General features: G+C 40.0%; 1 long non-coding RNA gene across 1 annotated transcript in view; it reads left to right on the top strand.

The window, feature by feature from the left end:
- The first annotated feature begins 4,424 nt into the window (after positions 1-4,424).
- LOC122807982 overlaps positions 4,425-7,391 on the top strand; it is a 194,896-nt gene continuing 191,929 nt past the window's right edge. The window contains exon 1 of the long non-coding RNA XR_006365747.1: positions 4,425-4,616. This is a non-coding gene — a long non-coding RNA (uncharacterized LOC122807982). The remainder of the gene's footprint in view (positions 4,617-7,391) is intronic.

The following is a 7,391-nucleotide window of genomic DNA, read 5'->3' as shown; positions in this document are numbered from 1 at the left end:
CTTTTTTTTTTAATTTTCAGGCTGATCCCGTTTGTGCACCACTGCCCTATGCTTAAATGGCCGAAATCGGCCCAAAAATAAATAAATTAATAAAAGTTATTTTTTACAATTTTGCAACTACTTCTCATGCCAATGGCCATATATTTGGCCATTGGCATGCCTACTACATTGAATACATGCTTTCTTTCGAGCTGTCATGCCTCGGTATTGTAGTTTGCAGAAATGTATTCGGTTACTAGCCGAATACATTTCTGTAGGTTACACTATTCTTGCATGGACGCCTGCCTGCTTCCTGGATCACTAATTCACCTCATTTGTATGGTTTTCACCAGCAAATGGGGTAATTAGCATAAAGGAGCTGAGTCCATGCAGGAATAGTGTAGGAGTGCTCATGCACACGCCTGGAGCTCTATCCTGGATCGCTCGGCGGACATATTGCGTGCAGCAGCTCTTGCACTATTCCTGCACGCCATGCAGAGCTTGCTGAATCCTGGGGTTGTCTAATATTCATGGAAATATTTCAGCCCTAAAGTATGGGGAATAGATGTAAATAAATCTGTAAAATCTGCAGTTACAAAGTACAATTGATCTCTGTATAAATCATTTACCATGTTTCTTAAAAAATCCCACATGAATCATTAAACAGCTGACTTTCTCAATTGGATTCTTTAATTTCACACCAATATACATAGCAATCAGATATTTTCTAGACCGCCCCCCTGCATCCACAATTGGCTTCAGGAGTGAATGTACCACATTTTTATGGACCTTGTTTTTTACAACTAAAAACATTCCATTATTGTCCAACTGTCTTTGGAGAAGTATGTCATAAATCTTACTGTCAATTTTCCTGGATGCTACTTTTATTTCATTTAATACTTTCTGGGATACCAAATCTCTAAGTGCTGTCATCATTTTACCCACATAATCAATGTAGTCCATAACCACTTGGTCTCCCCATTTGTCAGATTTCATAATGCCTAACCTGAAACCATTGAACACACACCCTTATGCTGAATACTGAAACTTTTAATATATCTGAAAGATTCAGCATTACCGCACACTACCATTTACCTTAACTCTTCAACAATATCACATTCAGTAATTCACACATTTGACAACATATATTTGATGTAAAATAATATTCAACAGCTAAAGTACAGCCATATGTCTATATCTATATCTATCTATATCTATATCTTATAAACACATGTGCCTCTGTTTATCAGGTGGAAGCTCTTATTCACACATGGGAGCCTTAATATTTAACAGTTACAAGTGGAAAAACTCTGGCTGGGGAAATTTAAAAATTACAGAAAAATATACTCCCATACTGAATTTTAAATTTTCAAGGAAATCAAAGAACTAAGAATATTTTATCAAATCTTTGATAAATAAAGGCAAACGATGAGGCTGTCTTTCAAAAGATTGCTGAAAAAAACAATTTGCATTAAATGAATGTAATTTGTTAAACAAACTCTTGCTAATGCAAATCATAAAATATTTTTTTTGCATAATGCAAACTTAAGAGACATTAGAAGATAGGATATAACTGCCTTTAACATATTGCACAAAATTATGAATTGTGAAATAAAGCTGATATTTGAAACATTTAGTCAATATTATTGTACTATAAGACCTGCTTCACAACTGATATCTCATGACATTTCTAGTTTTCTGGAATTCTATCTCCATGATGGAAAGCCTATAGAATGGTTCTATGGCAAGGGCTCAGGTCCAAAAACTGAAAGAGTTCATGGCCAAAGAGCTCAAAGACCAGTGCCTTGAAGTTAGGGACTTGGGCATCTTGTAGTTCATACACACAAGGAGTTACCACACCTTACATGAACATATCAAATGAGGTAATTGTGAAAGCCAGAGGGAGGGAGTGGGAGGGGATTTTAGGGTTAGGGAGTTGGTGGTGATTTAAAGGTTTGGAAGTCAGGGAATTTTAAAGTTAGGGAGTGAGAATGAAAGTTAGCATTTGGGATGGGTGGCAGATTCGTTTAAGGAGGGGGTGCAATTTTAGCATTAGTGGCAAAGAATTCAGTTAAGAACTTGGTGGGAGTTTTAGCATTAGATAAAAGCTCTGATCAGGCTATATTCTTGAATAGGGTTGGGTGTTGGGAGAGCTTAATGGTTAAATAAGCTCAAGCAAGGGGCAGTTAGGGCACTTACCTTTTAAAACAAGTGGCAGTAAGCAGGTTTTCTATGAGCTAATAGAATGTACAGAGTGTCATGGGTAGTCTGTGACAGAAGAATGCTAAAGAAGCTGAAAGGTAAGGTGCACAAAACAGTAGTGTGACCAGTATTATTTTATGATACAAACATTGGGGTAGAGAAGGCAGATGACGTGAGGAAGCTGGAGGTGATGGAGATAAAATGCCTGAGACAGTTGGTAGGATTCACCCTTTGAAACAGATAAAATGAGGATATCAGAGCAGAAGCCCAAGTAGCTCCAGTTGTAGAGAAGGACAAAATGAACCAAATATTGTGGTTCAGGAACACATGCTGGAAACCAGAAGAGAATCTGTTGAAGGTAATTAGGGACTGACAAGAAATAGGAAAGAAGAAATTAGATTGCCCAGCAAAGAGATGAATGGATTATGTGATAGAAGACCTGCAACAGTTAGGCATGACTGTTAAGATAGGAGAGTAGTATTGATTCAAGAGAAATGGTGATAGCTGAAGTGACACCCCGACTCCATGTAGAAAATCAGAAAAAAGTTTTTTTTTTATTATGATGATGACAACTTGTATTAGACCCCTAGATAATCTATAACACTATTTTATCTATAGAATCTTTTAATATTGAGTCTTTTGGTATTAAAGCTGTGTTATTCCAGTATTGGGAAAGAGTCAAATTAAGTTTGGATAAATTAAAATAAACTTAATATTACATTTTAGATTACTTTCTATTGCTGAAGAAAATTACAAAACAGTATAATCTCAACCTCAGCATTAGCCTTCGACAAGTTGTTCACTTTCCTACCCTGTAGTGACAGTTGAGCTGTTATAATGTGGACCAACCTGCATGTCCTGAAGAGAAGTTTACCTTTTTCTTCATACTGCAGTTAATTATCTAATGATAGCTGGCTGTTTAGGGGTGAGACCTGCGTACTCCCATGTACATGTACCTCTATCTGCTCAGTGATGTGAGTGGGTTGCTAGAAGTAGCACAAGCCTGTCTGGTCTATTCTGGGTGATCACTTCCCTTCCAGTTGGTGTTATCAATGCAGGGGGCCAAGTCACTTACTTCCCATCATAACAGCCCAGACAGTTTCAACTTATGAAATCAATCCTCCCTGGCCCACTAAATTACCTGTGCCTCTACAGAAACATTGGTTGCAAGAGCCATAGTCAGGTCCCTGTGTGTTACATTGTCTATTTTAAAATAAAAGCTATCAATAAGCTATGTATCATTCTTCTGTTATATCCGCAATTTCATTATGAATAACAAGGATTTACAAAGATGTATTTCTGTTGTTATATATGTAATGTTTTCTGTTTCTAAATTATTAGTGAACTCCATCCATCCATCCATCCATCCATCCATCCATCCATCCATCCATCCATACATACATAACCCCTTTTTTCTCATTCTTTGCAAATGGGGTTGAGGTGTCACCCCAACAGTGACCATCATCTAGAGCCAAGGTTTACACACGCCAGATGGCTAGCCCTGCCACTGTAGTTCATCCACACCACACATTCGAATGCACCCTCGCTTCTATGGCCAAGTTAGTGTCTAATCTACCTACTGCATGTTTTTAGAATATGGGAGGAAACCAGAGCACCTGAAAGAAACCCACAAGGACACAGGGAGGATATGCAGACTCTGCACAGAAGACATCTCAGCCTAGAATCAAACTGAGGAACCTCTTGCTATGAGGTGACAATGTTATCCACTGCACCACTGTGCCATCCATTATTATATTATTAGTGAAATATTTGGCAGAAGTTTGTATTGTAGTAAAGGTAATGTTTTATGTTTTAAACAAACTTCTTATGTATTTATGTATTTATGTAAATTAGTCAGCCATAGTAGAGTACTGAATGCAAATGACAGTTTCAGTCTCAGTCCTCAGGCAAACTAAATACACAAGAACTTTCACTTATATCATTATATTCATAAAAGACCAGCCTTTGAACTGAAAGCTATTTTCACCAAAAAAATGCTTTACTGTAGGGGTAGAATTATATACTTTATATTTTCATCTAGCAGAATTATTTAAAATTCTTTTTACATGGATACGTATTATGGTCTGAACTTTAGATTAGAAAGGTGCATCTGATTGAATGTATACTGTAACATGAATTGCATGCAAATTATTTAAACTTTTTTTTTTTCATCTTGTTGCTTTTTATCATGTATTCCTGTCTGCATTTCTTAATCTGCATATTTCTTAACTTCTTTCCAGATACTCAGTTGTCAAATAAGCTGAATCAGTCAATTCAGAATCTTGCAGAAAAAGATAAGAAATCTGCGGACCTTAACATTAGTTATGGAAACTTCACTAATGAACTGAAAGAAATCAAGGGAAATTTTTACAAACTCATCAGCAACATTCAATCTGTGTGTGAAGGAAAAGATCTTCCTGATTTAAAAATACCTGGTAAAAGGTTTTCCATTGTTTATTAATTACAATAACTAATTCTGAGATTTCTGAAATTATAATGAAAATGAGTTGGCATATTCCATCCCTAGATGAATAAGTTTAGGGTCATGCATGAATACTGAAATTATACTGTGCTGATAACTATTCCTGGGATTCATGAATGCTAAACCTCCATGCAGGAACAGTGTAGCAGCTCCTGCATGGAGTTTGGCTGCCGAGCGATTCAGCAAACAGCTGATCAGACGTGCATGAGTCTGTCTACACTGTTCCTGCATGGAAGACCATGTGGCATGCCAAGCACCTCATTTGCTTGTGAAAACCATGCAAATGAGGTGAATTAGCAATTCAAGAAACTGCCAGGTGGACGTGCAGGAACAGCGTCAGTGTAGAAATGCATTCAGTTACTAAATGAACACATTTCTGCAGAAAAGAAAACGTAGGTATGACAGCTCAAATAAAAGCATGCATTCACATCTCAAGGCATGCCAATGGCCAAATATGTGACCATTGGCATGAATAAATGTTTAATTTTAATAAAAAATATATATTTTTTATGGCCAATCTTGGCTGTTTAAGCATAGGGCAGTGGCGTGCAAACACTATCGTGCTGAAAATAAAAAAAAAATATGTGAAACCCAAGTTTAAGGGAAATATGCATTTTGCCATTATAGTCTATGGCATGGAGAATCAAAACAATACTAGGGGACAGTGGTTGTCAAGGGGAAAGGCTCCATATCAGTGCAATATCTATGGGTTAAGGCAGTGGGGTATGCAAATGAGGGGAATGTTACTGAATCACAAAATATTCTAAGTCCAAAACCTGCACCCAACCATGTAGGTGCTGGAACACGATTGTGTAGGCAGGAGGAGCAACTAACATGAAAAGGTGGTGTGCCATGCTTGCTGTAAGCATACTGGAGCACTGTTGCCCAGGTTTGTGCTTAGCTAAGCCCAGCTAAGCAAGGGGGTGTGTCTCAGGCTGTATAGCTTTGTTTACACTGCCTACAGGGGTGTGCGTGGCGTGCATCCGCCTGTCTTATACAAAAAAAATAAATAAATAAGGAAAACAGGAAATGGCAGCACTGTGTATATGTAAGCAAGGGGGTGTGTCCAAGGCTGTATAGCCTTGTTTATCCTGCCTAAATGAGTGTGCACGATGCGCACCAGGATTTATATCACAAAAATAAAAAAATACAGGAAATGGCAAGTGGAACAAGAAAAAAGGGAACTAGCAGAATAGAGGCACTCAAATACAAGTAATACAACTGGCAGGTGGAATGTATCATACTCAGCCAATCACACAGCCAGCATCTGCAGCACACTACTATAAACTATGCAAACACCTTTCAGTCTGGTTTCTCCCACAAACTCTACACCACCGGTGTACACAGATGGGAACATTTTACCTTACAAAACTAACAAAATATTAGGGGCTGCTGTTGCTCTCATACATCAGTATGTGCAAGAGGCTGAGGGTGGTGAAGAGGACAATGCTGACAACTGCCCCAGACTTATGAGGAGGAGGAGAAGAGTGTTCAGGCCCAGGATAACCTACCAGGGGTTACATGATCTGAAGATAGTAGAGCACTACGGGGTGGACAGGGACATACTGCAGCAAATTGTGGAGCTGTGCCAGTCTCACCTCACATCCAGAACAAACAGATGGGAACCCATCCCAGTGGATTCATAGGTATGTGTAGCTCTAAGCATACTAGCTATGGGTTGTTGTTTGTCTTTCGGCTTTTCCCGGTTAGGGGTCACCACAGCGGGACTCCGGTCCGCTAATGATTGGCAGTAGATTTTTTCACGAACGCCAAGGTGCCAGCTCGACATTCAACTTTCAACTAAGGCACGCCTATTTACGCATGTTTTTTGAATGCCCACCCAACTGAGGGGAGGACATGCAGACTCCACACACAAGGCACTCCCCGCACTCCAGCCGAGAATCAAATGGGAGAATCTCTTGCTGTGAGGCAACACTAAAGCTGCACCATCACGGATGTGAACACTAGCTACAAGTACTTTCTGAAAAACAACTCAGGATATCATGGGGGTCTCACAGGCATCTGCATCCAGGATACTCCACCAGTTCCTGGATGCCATGCGACCACATGCTGAGGAGCACAATAAATTCCCCACCACCCATGAGGAGACAACTCACAATATGCATCTCTTCCACCATGTAGCAGAGGTACTGGTTGCCATAGACTGCCCACACATCCACATCAAAGCACCACCTGGTGACCAGGGTAGGGTTTACATAAACTACAAGGGGATTCACTCCATCAACTGCCAGGCCATGTGCGATGCCCAGGGCATTATTGTGAATGTGTGTGCTGGCTGCCCTGGAAGCTATCATGACTCCCACATGTGGCATTCTTCAGCTGTATCAGTGGTTTACCAGGGGGGACATCCGGTATGACCATTTAGTGGGGATGCTGGCTACACACTGGAGCCATGGACGATGACACCTATCAGAAATGCACACACACTCATGCAAGAATGTCATATTGAGGCACACACACAAACCAGGATCATTATAGAGCATGTGTCTGGGATGCTCAAATCACAGTTCTTCTGACTTGACATATCCGGTGAAGCCTTGCAGTACTCTCCAGCCACATGTGCACACATGGTCATAGTATGTGCCATGCTACACTATATTATCCTGTGGAAACAGCTGCAGCAGGAACAAAATGGGGAAGGGACACACAGCTCCCCAGCATTGCCAAGGCCTCCACAGGCACAGAGGGACTCGGAGGAGGAACATCC

Source organism: Protopterus annectens, chromosome 8.part0 (genome assembly GCF_019279795.1).
Source record: "Protopterus annectens isolate FY-2018-M chromosome 8.part0, PAN1.0, whole genome shotgun sequence".
In the NCBI taxonomy this organism is placed as follows: domain Eukaryota; kingdom Metazoa; phylum Chordata; order Ceratodontiformes; family Protopteridae; genus Protopterus; species Protopterus annectens.
The sequence above is the reverse complement of the archived record's forward strand: the minus strand, read 5'-3'. Positions and strand labels throughout refer to the sequence as shown.